Below are 19,320 nucleotides of genomic sequence, written 5' to 3'. Positions count from 1 at the left end.
CACCCTGGTCATACGTACCAATTTCCTTGGTATTCCAAGTTCATTCATTGCCGCGTATAATTCGTCTCTTTTAATCGAATCACATGCAAATTTAAAATCGACGAATAGATGGAAGGTGATATTATACTTTTGAGTTTTCTCTAATATGTCTTATTATGAACATCTGATCGACTGTGGACTTTCCCTTCATGAAACCGCACTGATAGTTACCAATAATTTTCTCGAGATATAATTGGATCCTGTCACAGATTATGTTCGATAGTACTTTTGCCCGTATTTAATAACGTTATACCTCTATAATTGTCACACTTTAAGATGTCACTTTTCTTATGTAATGGACATATCGCGCCCGTTTCTTGCATCTTCTCCTGAATATGTTCTTAATTAATTCGTGCAGCAAGTTGATCAAGTGTCCATCTCCATATCTAAAATGGAGTAAAAAGTAAAACAATTTACTTGATATTCTATTCTGTCTCGGCGCTTTATTGTTTTTTAATTTGTTCAGAGCTCTCTTAATTTCTTCATAAGATCCTGAGGTTTTTTAGGAGAGTTGCTCTAGTATAGTTCTAAGCTTTCCAGATTCTGATTCTCCGTTCCATTTACGATTTTCTCGAAATGTTGTCTCCACTTCTCTAGTATTCTTTGCTTATCTATTAGTGTTCTATTTTTGTCTCTGCATGCGACACATCTAAAGGGTTTAAAGATTTTTCGAGATTTATTTACTCTTTGATAATACTTTCGTATGTTCTTTGCTTGTTGGAGCTGCTCTATCTCCTCGAGATTTGCTCTTATCCACACCCTCTTTTTCCTATTGTATGTATCTTCCTTTCTTCTCTTCTTAACTCCCTGCAAGTTTCCCTGCAAACCTCCATAACACTTCACGTTCTATGCTTTTGGAACGCCAGTCTATATGCGAAATTTTTCCTGTTATTTCTTCGCATTCAGAGTCAAACCAAACATTCTTCCTCCCTGCAGTTCTCAAATTCCAGGGATGTTTCGACAACCCGGAATACGAACTGTTTACATTTTTCCCATTTTTTGTCCACGTTTTTCACCTGAGTTGCACACAAATTCTCTTAAAAATTCGTCACGTACATCTCCTCTACGCTCGCTATTTTAAGGCGTTCAACATTATACAGTTTAGCCATAACGGCCCGCATTTAGTGATAGATATCCTTGTCCGTAGTTTTGTCCCGACTAAAAAGTGAATCAATAGCTCCTCTATATGATCTAACATCGAGCAGACTCGATATGTAACGATTGTCTATTAATGATCGATTTAATTTCCTGCATCTCTGTTAAATCCCGTTCATGTAATTTTGTGTATCTTCTTGTGTTCGAATTTAGTACTCCCTACAAACATAATACAAACATAATAACATATGCCTTGATGTTGCAAAATCCATGAGTCTTTCCATTGTCATTAATTCGCTCGTGGACACTGTGCCTGCCCGCGCACTCCTAAGTAAATTTGCTCTTGTCCAATCTGTGCATTAAGATCTCCTATTAAGATTTCTAGGTCGTTGGAGTATGCCATTCCCGATCCACCAAATTTCCTGGATTGCTTATATGAGCCCTATATTTCTTCAGTTCTTCGACTAGCATTCTCAGGATTCCTGGTCGATATAGGAGAGTACATTCCAAGTAAAAAGGTTTATGTCGTGTTTTCTAAATCGTTTGTCCTTCTTCTTGCCATTTCGTTGCCATACAGACTGTCCGGTTATTTCTTTTTTGACCTTCTCAATAATGGGGTTTTTGCAGGATCGAGGTGTTAACCCAGCGCTCAACCTTCTTCCTTTATCCGGGCTTGGGATCGGCAGGGAGATTTATCCATGACAAGCCGCCCGAGCGGAGTTATAATATAAATATAATAAATATAAATTAGCGACGTATGATGGAAATAGAGATTTGGAGAAAGAGAGAATATAGCGTTTAGAATAAATTAAATATATATAAGAATATAAGTAAAGTATAGTACACACACACACACACACACACACACACACACACACACACACACACACACACACAAAAGATAAAGTCGGAAGCGCTGAAATATTTCGAAAACGATCAACTATAGTGAAAAATATGTAAGATGCAAAGTTGTAGAAAAAAATATACCTAAAAAAAATATACCTAATGATGATAAGAGTTTGACATCGAATAAAGTCTACAAGGTCATATAAAGATCTAATTAAATTTTTTAAATGAAATCTTTTGGTTTTTATTGCATGGTCTTGTAGCTTATTTTCAAAAGCTTCCTAAAACATTATATTAAAGTATTTTTTATTAAATATTAAGTTATTTAGTAATTAATTATATAATTTTGAGTTATGAGGCTTGAAATGTATCATTGGCATTAGCATTACCTAAGGTGCATTAAAAAAAAATTTTAATATACATAATATAAAAACAACAAGCTTAAAAACTAATCAATTATTTAAATATATAATAAAAATATAATAAAGTTAAATATATAATAAATAAAATAAAAATATATTAAATTACCAATCAATATTTTGAATCTGCTCCTCGATTATTGCCGCGCATGGGAAGCATGGATTTTGTCACAGATATAGAAGTTGCAACGCTTTTTTTATCGATTTTAGGAAGGCGCAATTAAATTGAGGATATTATCTGCTCATGCGTGATGATTGTGATACTATTAAACTTTTATACATAATATGTAACATAAATTTAAATGATAAATATTATATTTAAATGCTCGAACATTTTTGAAATATCGGTTCATATGCATCTGTTTGAAAAGTCATTTGACTCTTTATTTAAAATTTAATTATGTTAAATAAAAAATATTTTGTAAGAGCTTAGGAGGGAGAGAATCATAAAAATTCGGCCCTGAACTTTGCTTTGTTTTTGAGGTTTGAGTATGTTGCTATGAATGCGAGCGGGACAGTGTGTAATGAGATAGAATGGTGGATGGATGCGGCTTGCATAATTGAGAGTAAAAATAATAGTTATAATAATAAAAATTATAGTTTACAATTTAGAGTGAGACATAGAAGAGACAAACATGCAATTTTATGTTATAATTTGATTTTATCTTAAATTTATCTTAAAAAATATAAATATTATTATTTTTTGTAATGATACATTTAATACATCTTTAGCATTATCAAAATACTTATATATTAGAGACACATTTTATTAGTTTATATTATCGACATAACGATGATAGAGATGAAATTATGCAAAAGATCATGATGAAGAGATTATATTGCGAAATGGATGGTAAATTCGATATTGTCATTCAAAATTTATTAAATATATTTTTACGTGCTAATAGATAAAAATGATAAAGCAAATAAAAATTCTGACTATTCAACTAATTCATGTAATTATGGAGTAAATATTCAATAGTAAACTATTACTTGTATTTATTCTCAGTAAAGCAAGTAATTATTCATGTATACACGCACTCACATAAAGTGATGTAAATCCGTTTATCTGAATTGTCACAACTCATAATTTTGCAATAGAAAAGAACTAAATAAATTTCATAATTTTTAAAATATCTTAATGTTAACTATAAAAATATAAGTATATAATGTTATATATAAAAATATAGGCTTTATCTAAAAAAACTAAAATTTTTAAATGATTTTCTTTAGATTTCACCCAAAAGTATTTTCTAATAGAATTTTTAAATTTTGCAATTTTTATGTGAAACATTTTTTTCACAATCCAATATTTTATTTTTGAAATATTTTAATCTCAAAATATTTGAAGATTTTCAAGATATACTGTATAATAGTACATAATAGTATATATTCTACGCATGTGTCCGTTTACATATGCATAGGATAAAATCATTGTTTTGTAACACTTTATTTGTATTTATCGAGAAACAATATTATTATTCACGCTCGAACGTTCATTAACGAATTTTAAAATTGTTATCGTTCAATGATCGAGCTTTTGTTCAAACCGTAATAATCTTAATTGCTTTCGTAGTAAAAAACAAGAAATAAAATATAATAAAGCAAGGCTGATCCACGATAAATGGATCGGCCTTGTTGTATAGTTATAGACGAAATCACGATAAGAGGAGCAATAGTGATCTTGACAATTAATTTGTCAAATATTAAACTGTTTAAACGTAAACGTTTAAACGAAAGTCTTTATTCACGTTCAAATTCTTAATTTACTTAGTCAATTTTTATGAATATATTTTGCTTTTTCTACGTATTATCTATTGTCATCTTTTCTTTTTTACAAAAAGCCAAAGCAATGGCCACAAGCGTAACACGTCAAAAAGCGTACTTCTGTATCGCTTTACATTTTGGAATTAACTAAATTATTACACAATTTAATTAAGAATTATAAAAAAGAACATTAATAATTGTACGATATTGTAGAAGACAGAAAAATGAGTAAAACCGACTAAACGTTAAATTGCTGGATCGGCCTTTTACGAGCCTAAATTTTTTACAACATAATTATATAATATTACATAGATAGATTTAATAAGAATGCATCAAGTTTAAAAAACATTAAAAAACATTAAAGAGGTAATTGACATTTGAAAGAAAGGAAAATTTATGAATTTCAATAATGCGTGTCCGCATGTGCGGATGCTCAAAAATCAGGCGAGCGCAAGCGAGCGCGAACAAGCGCAAATGAATAACTTGCTTCGAGAAACAGTCGTTTACATTCGTTGAAGTAAGTTGTGCTTGTTTGCCGTCGCTCGTTAAGTCCCGGTCTGTCTTGGCAGATCTGTCTTGTGCTTCGCTTGGCGCGGAATGCAGTAACGCTCGTCGACCATTCTTAAAAGTGCGAAACGCACATGCTCACGCCACGTGTTATCCACGTGCTCGCGAGGCAAGAGGCATATCACGTGAACACACACATCAATAAAGTTAAATTAGTGTCGCTATGTACCCGATGAACAAAAAACAATGCGGTCTTTTTCTCATTCCAAGTACCGTTAGCGTGGAGCGCCTCGTTAGTGAATATTCTGTTGTTCCATGATTTACGTTTATGTAACGAGCGAATTACGTGATTGTACCGAATAGAAAAGTACACACACACACATGAACACACACACGCGCGCGCGCGCGCGCGCGCGCACACGCACTACGCACGCACTACGCACGCACGCACGCACGCACGCACGCACGCACTTGTCCACTTCATCCTATTATTTATCTTTTAAGCTTGAAAAGCTTATATGAGCTTATATGAGGTTTACACAAGAGGGGGGGGGAATAATTTTGACTTTATGAACTTGATAGATATGACTTGATAGGTTATTTATTAAAAAATTGTTATTTTGTTACAATATAAGTTAATATTATTCATGTAATTTTTTTATTTACTGTTTTATCATTAAGCATGCTTACGATAATCATAGTAAATATTGAAATTTATTATTTTATTATTCGTTTCATTATTTTCACATCATCATTAGCTGAAAATTTTCAAAAAACTCTAGGAGTAGGGTGAAAATTAAATCAATATCTCAAAATTTAAAGAATCAAACAAAGGTGCCTTGTTTTAATTATTCATAATATAAAATTATTATGCTTACGGAAATTGATCATTTGAGAGTCTATTCGAATATATTTTTTATGCTTGAAAGGCAAGAAATGAAGACAGAGAAAACGGAGAATATATTTTATATAAGTGAATCAATCGTAGTACAATGAAAACAAGTTATCATTTTCGATGACTGACAATTGAACTTTGATTAATTATCCAAGTAAATTATCCGAGCACATTATATTGAAAAAGTCAACTCATGTGCTGCTCACAGCTTACACCCGGTATATCGAGATATCGTATATTCCGGGGATACATGCTTGTTTTCCACTGTTTCATTTGTCATATTTGTCTCGCGGTGGCCGGCTTTGCTGTAAGTAACGAAGCTCCATCGCATTCCTGAGTAACATACACGCGCATCAATTTCAATACTTTTATCGAACTGTTTACTCATCTCGTTAACAAGATTATTCGAGACGATTAATTAATGGTGGGCATTCATGGTAGGGCATGAATACCCTCCATACGCGCATCAATTCACAATGGGAAGAAAAGAACAGATAGAGTAGTGCCGAATTCTTTGTTTCCTTTTTAGATTTTGCACTGCACAAATACCTAGTAAAAGTTTAACGTGAAAATAATTGCAAACATCCAATATAAAAAATAAATTTATCGAAAATTCATGGCAGTTCTACTAAATAATTTTTTTTAATTATTCTTTTATCTTTTAGAAATTCTTAATTCTAGATAATGCTATAATTTAATCGCATAAAATTATTTTCTCTGCGCTTTTTTATTTTTGCTTTTTAAACGTATTAATATTTCCTAAATTGCTGTACATATTTATTTTCCATTGCTACCAGCCGGCAACTTTCTCTGTTTTCTTCTAGCTTAATAAGTATCAATTATCTTTAATTAAACATCTGTCTATACACGACAATACTTATGTGTTTTATCCGAATAGCCAATTAATATTTTGTCATATAAAATTGTCATATAAAATTTGTATATAACTTTAAATAACGATTAATTTTCACAACTGAAATTACTTATCTAAGAACCGACAGTGCAAACTTAATTTAAATTTAAATGATCAAATTATATTATTACATCCGTCAATTTTACACGTCCGCGAGTTCTCACAGATATCTGCATTCATGGAAAGGTTTACTTATGAAATAAGCGAAACCATTTTAAAGGCAACATTGAACCTTATTGCACTTTATTATAAAAAAATTGGAAACTTCAGAAGCGTTTCTCAAGAAAACCATCAAAAAATCGCTGCTGTAGTTTAAAAGATGGCATCAGTAAAGATCAATCTTCTTTTCTTCTTTTATATGAAAAACAATGACTCATTCAACTAACTTCATTCAATAAGTGAATCTCCGCTTGATCATAATCATATTACTTATTTTATCTATTCAAATTCTATCAAATTTTTTTTCCTCTTCTGCTTTCTAAATATAAATCTTTTTTCACATTTTTCCATTTTTTTCTAATTAACTAAATCGTATCTATCATCTATCATCTATTATAGATCTATTATAGATAAATAAGTTATTTATTTTATTTATTTTAGCAAATTAATTGAAAAATTAGCAAAATGTTTTCTGTTTTCAATTTATATATTTTTGTATTAATATTATGTTTAATATTTAATACAATTTGGCGTTTTATGTTTTCCCGTATGCATTATCGTCAGCAATTCCGACTATATCCAATCTCAACGTAACTCTGCAAAAAATATAATTAATGACTCGCTTGTAAGAAAAATTAGAAATAATCTCTTGATTAGTAACATGATAATAAAAATTTATTTATTATTTTAATTGCTAATCGATATTTATTCGACTATCGCATTTACGAGTCTTATGAGATAGATCTTTGATTATATTACTTAATCGTCCGATTATACGGAATAATAAAAAATCACCGCTATGGTGCAAATATTAAGATGAACAATTATTTTTAATATACAAAATATAAAGAATTGTCTTTCCAATTTACGTCCGATAAGTTTACGAAGCATACTAATTTTACAGATTAACAGTAATTTTTTTACAATGGATAATATGATATAATATGAACTATATTATAATGGAATTAGTATCTGACCAAAATATTCAAATTGTGCTATACCAAAAGAGTTAAAAGAGAGTTAAAAATTAAAAAATTTTTATTTTAATTTGATCTTTATTTAGAAATATAAATCAATCAATTGACAACATTTGCTCCATAATATTTACAAAAGAAGTGAATCAATTTTTATCTTATAAAGATCCATTTTGCGCATCTATTATAATAATGATAATTTCTTTTTAAAAAATAAATTTAAAAAAAATAATAAATTATAATTAATCGAAAATATGTTTAAAAAAACAGAATCTTAGGCGTCTAATAATTTTATTTTTAATATTTTTAATTTTTTTTTAATGTGTGAGTATGAGTGTGTGCATGCATGCGCGCGCGCGCGTTTGCGTGCGTGCGTGCATGCGCGTGTGCGTGTGTGCGTGTGTGTGTCGAGAATTCGAATGTGAATTTCTCAACTATACTTGTCGGATGTCTTTATTAATTCGACTACTGAGTCAGGTGGTGATTTGTTTTAATAATTAAATAATATATAAGTCCTTTTCCAATTAACATAAAAAATAAACAAGTCGACGTAATAAGCCGAAAATATATTAAAAAAACAGAACATAAAATAATTAGCATTACTCTCGGTAAACAGGTATTTTATAATCTTAGATGTCTGATAATCTCACAATATTAATTTTTTAAATTTATATATATATATATATATATAATTTTATATATATAGAGAATATATATATATATATTCTATATATATATATAAATTCTATATATATATATATATATATATTCTTATATATATATATATATATATTCTTATATCTATATATATATATATATATATATATATATTCTTTTGAGGAAATATAAATATAAAAATATAAAAATATAAAAATATAAAAATTTATTTTATTTTGCGACATAAGCAATTATCTTGAATTCTTATTTTTTAATGAATGTAATTTTATTTTCGTAATATTGAAGTGTTTTAAAAAATACTTATAATTAATTTATTCAAAATCCTTTAAACAATTACACAAGCATTATGATATTTACTACTGAGCTAATAGCATTTAATTGAAATTTTTAATTGCCCTTTTTAATTCACCTTTGATAACCTCTAATTTTTTTTTTCTTTGTTTAATTTTTTTTCTCAATCTTCAATTACGTATCTGTGTTAATCTCGTCTTATCGTTAAATATTATGATTTATTATCTGTGCTGACATCTTTGATAAACAATTACCAAATTTATAGACTGATGTGAGAAAAATAATTTCTTCTTTGTCCAATTTTAGAATCATTCTTGTTAGCAATACGTCACTAAGAGAGCTACTAATTTACGAAGAAAATGTCGGATCGCTTACCATATGTTATTATGTTGAAAATAAATAAAGTCGCCACTTTTATTTTCGTCTGCTTGGCTATATAGCCAATTGTCAGAGATTAAAATTCTATTAAAATAAAGATATGATTGAAAAAAAAAAAACAAATCTCGTTGTTTAAATTCTCTTCCGAAATTCTCTTTTTGTTCGCCAGAGGCGTTTCGCTATTTTTCATAATATTTTTATGCGAAAAATTCGACCCGGAATTAATGTAAAAAATCTGTGACGAACAAAACATCCTCTTCGAGGACATCTATATTAAGAACAAATATAGATTCGCGAGTGCGTGTCAATTTAATTCAACATCGGTACAAATCTCTAAGCAAGCCCACAGCGTCCTGTGAACTCGCCGTACTGATGTAGATCCGTCCGCACGCTCAATTACTTCATGTCCGCAAATAACCGATCGATATTGACACATAGCAGATTGCACGAACGCATTGGTGAATTTCCACCCAGCTATGCTGCTCTTGCTGTCGACACCTGCGGTCGAAAATAAAAAAAAAAAATATTTGTCAAAATCAACTTTCGTGCCGGCGGTACCAGCAACTTGACAAATGAAATCTTCTCTTCCTTTCTCTCTCTCTCTCTCTCTCTCTCTCTCTCTCTCTCTCTCTCTCTCTCTCTCTCTCTCTCTCTCTCTCTCTCTCTCTCTCAAAATCCCTGTCAAAATCCTTGTCATAAAGGAAATTTCTTAGATCTTCAAATATAATATTTACACGTAAAATAAACATATCAAAACATATAATACTTATTTATGATAGCCATGACAATATAAAATTGTGATGAATGGTAACAAGAACAATGGTAACAAAAATTCAGAAAAGAAATTTCTTCTTAAAAAAAAAATAAATAAAAGTATGCATTCCAATTGTTACTTATCAAAAAAATTCAGAAAAGAAATTCCTTCTTTAAAAAAAAAAAAAATAAAAATATCCCTTCCGATTGTCACTTATACCGCCATAAAATCGCAATTTATAGACAGAAAGAAATAAACAAATAATTAAAATAAAATTTAAATTACAGAGTAGAGAAAGACAACAAAGCATTAATGCATATTATCTCTAGTAGAAGAGATATTAATAATCTTTAAAACAACTGATAATTTTTGTAATCTCTAACGACTCTTTTATTGATCTATCTTATCGAATGTGACCTAAAATTTTAACATCCATAAAACTGGAAAAGAACTAAAGAAGACATTGCAAAGATTGTAAAATAATAATAATTTTATTAACATTGAAGGTATGAGCTTGTTTTTTTATTTATTTGATACGTACATGTTTTAGCATTTACATCATAAACTCATAAAGCTCTTTACTTTTTTATTGTTTTTAAATAATTATGTAAATATTGTTTGATTTTCATTCATCGTCTCTTCGATGTTTGGGGAAGCTATTAAGATAATTATTGTTTCGTATATGTTCTATGTGTAAAGTGACAAAATGCATAAAAAAAATTCCAAAGTTATTATTTGTCGTTTAAATATTTATCTAGAAACCAACCAAATTTACGTGATATCGACAAAATAAATGTTTCCTAAATTTGTTCTAAAACTGTTTCCTTATTCTTATGTGTTTGGGTACGTCTCATTGAGTCAGATTGTGTATCACATGGCACGTGATACGATGTCGAATTGTCACGAGGGGACATTAACTATTGTTATCGAATCTCGTGACTCGTTTGGTTTATTAGTAGTTCAGACAAGAGAAAAACAAGCGTGACGGTATCACTCCTCATAATGTTTTAATCATAAGTAAATACTTGACTTGTTATCTCGATTTATCATACCGACTATCTGTATATTCATCAATGCGAGAGAGTTATTCAGCAAAAATAGTACGATTAAAAATAATATGAATCTTGCATCGACAATTATAGAAATTGTGACTAATATCGCTCATTACATTTCGCAAGCTGAAAGCACGTCATGTTAAATTCGCGATCTGATATACTCGTAGATTCGCACTACAGCGAGAGAGGACGGATGAAGAAGTGACCTAAAATAGTAAATAACGTATCGGTTTATCGACGAGCGATGTGTAATTGCGTTCAATCGATGAGCGACATTCAAATCATTTCGTTAAAGCGAATTATCATTAAGAGGATGCTGGATCATCTCATCTGTTTTACCGACTGAATATATATTTAGTATTTTTCCATTTTCTTCGCTTTCCTTACATAGATTAAAAAATTCTTTTGCAAAATGAGAAAAAATATCCAACTAAATATGGAAAGGTATTAAATAATATAAAAAAGCAAAAAAAATTTTTGTATCACAATTTTCTAGGTTACTTATTCTCTTGATATAAATAATACCAAGTAACTGTTGAACTTGAAACTTACTTATCCATATTTGTACAATATCTAAAAATATTTTCTTCAAAGATCTTCAAAATATGATTTGGAAGCTTATAAGAGAAGTAAATGGAAAAGTACGAAAGTATTAGCGAAGTTTAGGCAGTTAGGTTCATGGGCATGGTATGTATGCATGTATATATATATATATATATATATATATGATGAGTGTATGTATGTATACATAAAAATGTATCTATATATATTTAAATGTGCATATGTGTAAACGTCAGAGTCGCTCGTCAGTCCAGCATCCTCTTAAATAAATGCGCATTGTTTATCCAGGTCCGTTGCATTTCCTTCTTGCGATCGATTGACCGTTCTCCTATATTTTGCCGTCATATTTATGCATGATTCATTATTTAAAAATGGAAAGGCGGAATTTACCGTATTGCGAGCCGCTCCTGGTTCGAAGCCAAAGTTATGAGCCAGCGCGGCGTCGGTCGATCATTCCGTTCGGTTGGAAAATGACAACGGTGCGCGCTTAGATCGCGATCGACTCGCTTTGCTCCTTACGATCGATCCGGTATCCGCTCTTACGCGTGTATATCGCCACGCATACAATACGTGATCTCGTTCCTGCCAAGCGGACAAACAGCGAAGGGCCGTTGACCGCATGGTTGGCCGTCTCGATTCCTCTTAACAACGACCGAGAGATAAAAGTCTTTGTCTAAAAATAAATGCGGTATAGAAAAAAGAAAAAAATGGCATGTTCACTCAGGCTTGTCCTATTCTTGCCCTTTGTCTTGCCTTTGTTAAAAATATTCAGATATGTCAAAAATTTAAAAAATGACATGTACACAATTACTATAATATTTTGCTATTATGCTCATTAATTCATTTTGTTTATGAATTTGTTTGTGTATGAATTCTTAAGCCAATATACTATATCATTTTTGAGATAATAACTATGATATATACATGTTCATAAAACGCGAAGAGTGCACTGGTCATTTGTCTATTACGATATTTCTTATATTAATAAAACTGAGATAAAGGATATTAATAAAAATTAGAATTTTCAACAAAACATACACACACACACACACACACACACACACACACACACACACACACACACACACACACACACACACACACACACACAGATAGACAGACACAGAAGTAGATTTTTAATAATTTAGGAAAATATTGATCTCAAATCTGAAGATCTGAATTTTGAAAAAATATTAATTCTATTAATATGCATTTTTTTTAAATTTGATAACAACGCATAACACGTATAAATCGCGCGTAATAATAAAGGTAAAATCATTATGTCAAAATCATAAATCAATATGGCGATCATAAGCTAAGGTGACTTCATTTCATGTAATGTTGCCAAATTTCACTTAATATAATTTGGTTTTAGCAACAATAAAACTTTTCTTTTAAGAAACCAGTGTTTATTAATATTATTTAAAAAGTAATATAAAAAACATACAGAATATCTTTAATATTGCTGATAAAAAAAATTGTCCAAAATATAAATTTTATATTTTATAGATAGGTCATAAGATAAGGAAGCTTCTGTGCCTTTATAAATTACTTTATAAATTGCTTCCTCTAATCTACTAATTTATTTATTTAAATAAATAATAAAATTAAAATTAGACGATATTTGAAAAAAATCTTACTTAAAAATCCTTTTGTAATTTAATAATGATTAATTTTATTATCTTAAATTTTTTCAAGTAGAAATGGTCATTTGATTGGTGAAGTGCTATCATATATTTTTAATTGCGTGTCGTTAGTATTATGTCAGAGAGATGTTAAAAATTATAACAAGGTATCTGATGCTGTTTTTATTTTCAACCCATGTCAAAATTTTTTTCTACTTTTGATTTTATTTGGGATTTTTACATTTATTTTGATAGTTCATTTAATTAGAGAGGCCGTTTTCTTTTGATATTAATTATCTAATACAATTCCCTTTTATAACCACTTCTATTGAAGACAAGTGAAAATTTTCTTTTGAATTTTGAAAACTGAAAGTAAGAAATTATTTGTTTATTTTAGAAGTAGAAGTTCAATTTATATAAAATAAATTTTATACAATAATCTTCTAGAACCTAACTCTGTAAATCTTAAAATTAAAGTCAAAAGTAGATCCGAGTAGAAATTGGAACTCATATGTATCTAGTTATGACACAAAAAAGCTATGTCTCACATAGTATATTTAGTTTTTTTAGTTAAGTGTTAGCCAGAAATGTAACGCTCACTTCTTCTAGTGGTAATACAAAATAAATTGGCTAATAATTAGACATAAAAAACTAGTAGCTATCTAGCCTAGACTAGACAGTGACTAAACAGGAAATAAAACAAAAAATGTATTTCCTTCCGTTTATAATTATTTATCTTCTCTCTATCAGAGGTACTTTCCTAATCCCTCAACAATATCATCCTTAACTCAGAATTCTGTATCAGGGATACCTAAGTACTAGATAATTTTTTTAATCACAATTGTTTTCTATAAATACTTTTTTGTGTTTCTTCTTAAGAAGAAGGAATGCCAATTCTTTCTGTTCCTAAAAATCTTAATTATAATTTCATTTAAAATGTATTTAGAAAAAAATCGCTTACAATTACTAGGACTTGAACGTTGGGACCCGTAGTGTTATGGTCGCTCATCTTACTGTGCCACTATAGCATTGTGATACGCATCTTTTGATTGTCTACATATTTTATACTTAATACAGCTATATAATTTTCTAATAATATATTTTAATTTTACAAAAGAAATGAGCAATGTTTTTAATTATAAATTATATTTTTCTGTACTATTGTTTATATTTATTATTTATTTATTTATTTTTTATTTTATATTTGAATTGAGGTGACAAATGTAATTGTCAAAAAAGAGGATATAAATATTAATATAAAAAAATTCAAAAAGTTTAAAGTTATTTTTAAACTTTAATATTTATAACTCTTGCTAATTAAAAGATAATTTTTTAAAATGTTGATTAATATGTTAATTAATATTTCTTTAATTAGTACCTATATTATTAGTATCTATATTAGTACTTATATTAGTAACTAATTAGTACTATATACTTGCTAAAGAATAAGAATATGAAGTAACATTTGTCAATGCAAATTGAATGCGCTAATGTTTTCGTACAGGTTCACGTGTTTTTTCTTTTTTATCCATTTTTTATTCTTTTTATCACAATATTATAAGCTAAATGATGTTATTAAAAGTTAATAATAAAAATTCAAATTATATTTATTATGAATAATTTGCTGTTCACGCACTCTTTTAATGTAGTAAGTCCAATCGTGTATTATTTTATTATATATTTCAAAAAAGCTGCGCCATCTATTACTATTTTTTTATATAGTGACTAGACAGGTGCATTACAAAAACTGATTATAAATATGCACCCAGTAACTAATTAATGACGAGCTAAAAAATCTAATAAATACTATCTAGTGATTATCTTATAGTTAACACATGACTTACAAGAGAAATTCTTTGCAAATTCAAAGATTCTAACTTTAACGAAACTTTGTATACATATAAAAAGAAAGAATAAATAGATGAATTTACAAATTATTAATTAATATCAAAAAAGAATTCTATGGAGTAAAGCCACTTTTTATTCGTAGAATGACTTTTGACCTTTTTCAATATCTCAAAAATTGTTCACAACATATAAATAAATATTTTATCAAATTTCGTTAGCACTAACTCCAATAAGTCCTGCATTCATTTATCTGTTTCCATATGTAAAATTTCATTAAAATCAAAATCTTTAAATTTGCTAAATTCCTTGTAAGTCTCATGTCAACTACTAGGCGTATTTTTTACATACATTTTTTATGAAATGAGATAACCTCAATATGATTTTAATTAATTTAAAATTGCTAGTGATTAGATATTACTATTTTTTTATATAGTGACTAGACAGCAGGTGCATTACAAAAAATGATTATAAATATGCAGCCAGCTAATTAATGACGAGCTAAAAAACTTAATCTAATAAATAAAATTTACCTTTTTAATTTAAATTCGACACAAAGTAAATTGAATTTCTTCAGAAAAGTCAATATATAATGTAAGTTATACATATATAACGCTATTTATTAATTATTAATTATTAATTATTATTATTCATAAATAGACTTGCGTGAAGGGATGACATCACGCACACAAAATCGTAACGAGTAACACAATAAAAAGCAGATTGTAGAATTTGCTAGATTATAGAATCTATTTTCGTTGTCAAGTTCATTCTAATTGAAGAACGCAAAGTCCGGCTGCAAATGCACTTTGCTCGATCAAACGTGCGGATCAATATGCCCATGTCACACTACGCATTGCGAATCGGATTGGGATCGCGGATCGCGGATCGAAATTCAGCCAATCAAGGCGAAGCAGCTTCGGATCCGGATTGTAGATTGCAGAATAGATGACTCTCTATTTTCGCGATCCATAATTCTGATCTAAGCCAATAAAATACTAAGTTTTAATCATGTCATCCGTTTATAAATTGACAAACAAAAATATTCGTCTGCTGTAATTATTTATGATACAATACCTCAAAAAAATAATCTTTTTACGAGAGATATAGAATGTACCATGATACAAATGATAAGAGAATGTTCTCTGCTCTGGGACATAACAACAGAACCATATCGCCGAACTGATGTAAAACGAATGCATTGGGATCGAATAGCGCAAGCTCTAGGTCCCAAATTTACAGATATTTATTTTATCTATTGAATTTATTAAATTTATTTATTGAATTTACGTTATTGTTTGAAATAAAAATACGAATAATTAGATTATTTGTAACTTTAAAAAAATGAATAGTGAATATATATAATACATACATACATAATACATACATACATAATTAGTTACTGAATGAGGTTATGTAAAAATTGAATTCGTAGTGTGAACAAAGAATCCAAATTCACTGATTCGCAATCCCAATCCGATCCGCATCCGTAGTGTAACTAATACGTAGTGTGACATGGGGTTAAAGTCGTAAGTCGTAAAATTAAAGTTGTATTACAGACGCGGATTGGATTGGGATTACGGATTGCGGATCGGAATTTAGCCAATCAAGGCGACGCTGCCTCACCTTGATTGGCTGAATTCCGATCCGCGTCTGTAATGTGTAGTGTGATAACAGCTTAAGACGTGGAGAACGATATTTTTTGCTTATGCCAAATGGTCACGGCTCCGTTCTATGAATATCATTTTATAACGAGCGGATTGTGATTGGACTTGAATGCGCGCGATCGATTACGCGAATTTATTATCAATGCTTTTCCACTCGGAGGAAAACCTGTCGAACGAGTATTCTTATTCATATATGTATAATTAATCGTGTTGGCGATCGTTCAGACTCGAACGCTGTGACTTTTATTTATTCGATTGCGTATCTAATGAGATCTGCTATTCGCACTTCCATGCATCTCCAGCAGATTGCAAAATCGTATCTTGTGAAAGTAGACGCGTGTGGAGCGAAGAATCATGCGCTTTTATTTTTTAAGCAGGAACAATGTCGTGAGAAGATATGGTATATGTAAAAAGAATTTATAGAATATTTTAAGGATGTATTACATTTATTTTTATATTTACAATGAAAAAAATTTATAATGAAATATTTATATATTTATAATGAAAAGTTTACAAATTATTCGAAATTACATTTAAAAATAATACAAAAAAGTTCAGGGTTAGAATCTGGAAAAATAAAAAATTATTTAAATAAATAATTAGAAGTGTGATCTGAAATTAAAAAATGATAAAAATCTCAAATTTTTAAAATGTACTTTAAATACTCAAGATTATTTATGTAAAGTTTCATTGTGCATAGATTTAATTTATGCAAAAATGCTATACAGAAATTTAATTTTTATTTACAGAACAACTCTGCATTATAATGAAACTTTACATAAATAATATTGACTACTTAAAGTAATAATATTAAAAAAATAAAAATTTTTGTCATTATTTGTTAATTATATTTTTATTAAAACTTATTTCTATTTTTCTATTTTTATTTATACTTAAATAATTTTTGATCCAGAAACCGTCTAAACCGTCTAAACCGTCGTAAATTTATTGTATTACTTTAAATTGTAGGATAATCTATAATTTTTTTATAATTTTTTTATTATAAATAAAAATAAATGTAATATTTTTAATTAGTATTGTTTATTTTATTATCTATTTATTAAAAAGAAGATTTAGCTTTGGGCCACTACATTTTAAATCCTTTAAAAATAATGTTGATACATAGTTGCCATAAGCAATTATTTTGAATGTATATATATATATGTAAATTCAGAGAATAAAAAGATTATTAAGTTCTGAAGATTCTATTTTTCTGAGTATTGTTTATATTTTAATCTTGTTTTTTGAACAAAGCGTATCTGTACCTCTAATGAATATCGAGTTATTATTATTATTATTATCGTCATCATCATCATGATCATCATCATCATCATCATCATCATCATCATCATCATTATTGTTATTGTTGTTGTTGTTGTTGTTGTTGTTGTTGTTGTTGTTGTTGTTATATTGTGTCGACAACGCAACGGCACATTTTCCAAGAGAAATAAGAATCAAAAAGTGCAAATGATGAAGCATGATTGATATAAAGCATGATTGAGGTACGTGTACGCGAGCATGGACACCAACTCAAGTTAACTCAAAGCACGCGACAACAAGCTTCTCAATTGATTAATTCGCTCATCAATCCGCGATATCAATCGGCATTGCTCCAAAGTCTTTTTAACCTCCTTTCGCTTCTTGGAATCAAATATTCTCGAAGCCGTCGAGTCATTCGAAAAGATATGTATACTCTTATTGTTTCCGAAGAGTATATCTCCATATCTGCAAACTCATTACATCTCATTTCTGAATACCGATTATTTTACATCAGCATCAGCAAAGATATTACAATTAAATGTTATGTAAGTCATTAATAGAAAAACGAGATAAACGTGGAATATTTGCAACTATATTCGCAGAATCGAATGTATCTCAGCACACATTCTCGAGTGCATTGTTAATTAATGGATGATTCATCATTGACTTGATTGAATTGAGAATCATTCACCTCGATTTGTTAGCGAATAAATTAGATGAGATATATCAGTTCGCTATCTATAACATTCAAATTCTTATAGTATCTTTTTTCTTTGCATTTTTTTTTAAAATTCGTCTTAAATGATTTAGGCTTTAATATTAGTGTCATACATTTTATTGCCTTAGAAATGACTTTAACTCTATAAATTTTTCCAAATTATTAACATATTTTCGACATCTTATCTAATTGCACTGTTTTTCTACTTTTCAATATTTATTATCTTTATTGTTTATTTTACATATTTGTTTATCTTAAATTGTAAGCAAAGTGTGGCTTCTATGACGAACGCTATATTAAAGAAATATTTTTTGTGTATAACTTATCAACGTTTATTTATGGAAAACCGAAACGATGAGTCAGAGAACGAAAATTAAATTTGTCTGTCTTTTGCTAGTGAGAACAAATCATTTTATTATAAAAAAAAGTTATAAAATTCTATTCGTCGTTATTCAACGAGCGTATGCAAATTATGACTTGCGTAACATGTCTTAATCTATTGCCGACAGTCACATGCTGTCTGTAATCGTATTGCTGATAAAAGTACAGCCGCAATGTTACACTGATGAGCGCTGGCAAGCAAATAAATATCAATAAATCATTTATATTTGTCTATCATTCTTTTGCTTTCTCTAACATTTTCTGTGACACGTTCTATGCTATATTTTTCTTTGTTGTATTTTATTTACGAAAAAATTATGAAAAAAATCATAAATTATTCGCATTTAAAAATAATATTTAAAATTGTGTTATAGTTTAGAACTGTATCACAGTTAGAACTGTATCAAAAATTATTTAAATATAAAGCAGAAATATTTTAATTTAATTTAAATTTAAGTTTAATAAAAATATAATTGAGAAATAACAAAATGAC

At 28.9% G+C, this 19,320-nt stretch overlaps 2 long non-coding RNA genes across 2 annotated transcripts; both read right to left on the bottom strand.

Annotated features, from left to right (window-relative positions):
• Window positions 1–8,589: 8,589 nt before the first annotated feature.
• Window positions 8,590–12,615, bottom strand: LOC148936858 (uncharacterized). Its single transcript, XR_016139310.1, has 2 exons — window positions 11,722–12,615; window positions 8,590–9,459 (listed from the first exon to the last, which is right to left on the bottom strand). It is a non-coding gene; the product is annotated as an uncharacterized LOC148936858 (long non-coding RNA).
• A 2,181-nt stretch (window positions 12,616–14,796) lies between these two features.
• Window positions 14,797–16,316, bottom strand: LOC148936857 (uncharacterized). The gene is made up of 2 exons (XR_016139311.1): window positions 15,879–16,316; window positions 14,797–15,783 (listed from the first exon to the last, which is right to left on the bottom strand). It is a non-coding gene; the product is annotated as an uncharacterized LOC148936857 (long non-coding RNA).
• Between the last annotated feature and the right edge of the window lie 3,004 nt (window positions 16,317–19,320).

Source organism: Pogonomyrmex barbatus, unplaced genomic scaffold (assembly GCF_055798465.1).
Source record: "Pogonomyrmex barbatus isolate J1 unplaced genomic scaffold, ASM5579846v1 scaffold2, whole genome shotgun sequence".
NCBI lineage: Eukaryota > Metazoa > Arthropoda > Insecta > Hymenoptera > Formicidae > Pogonomyrmex > Pogonomyrmex barbatus.
Note: the sequence above shows the minus strand (reverse complement) of the source record. Positions and strands in the feature narration are given on the sequence as shown.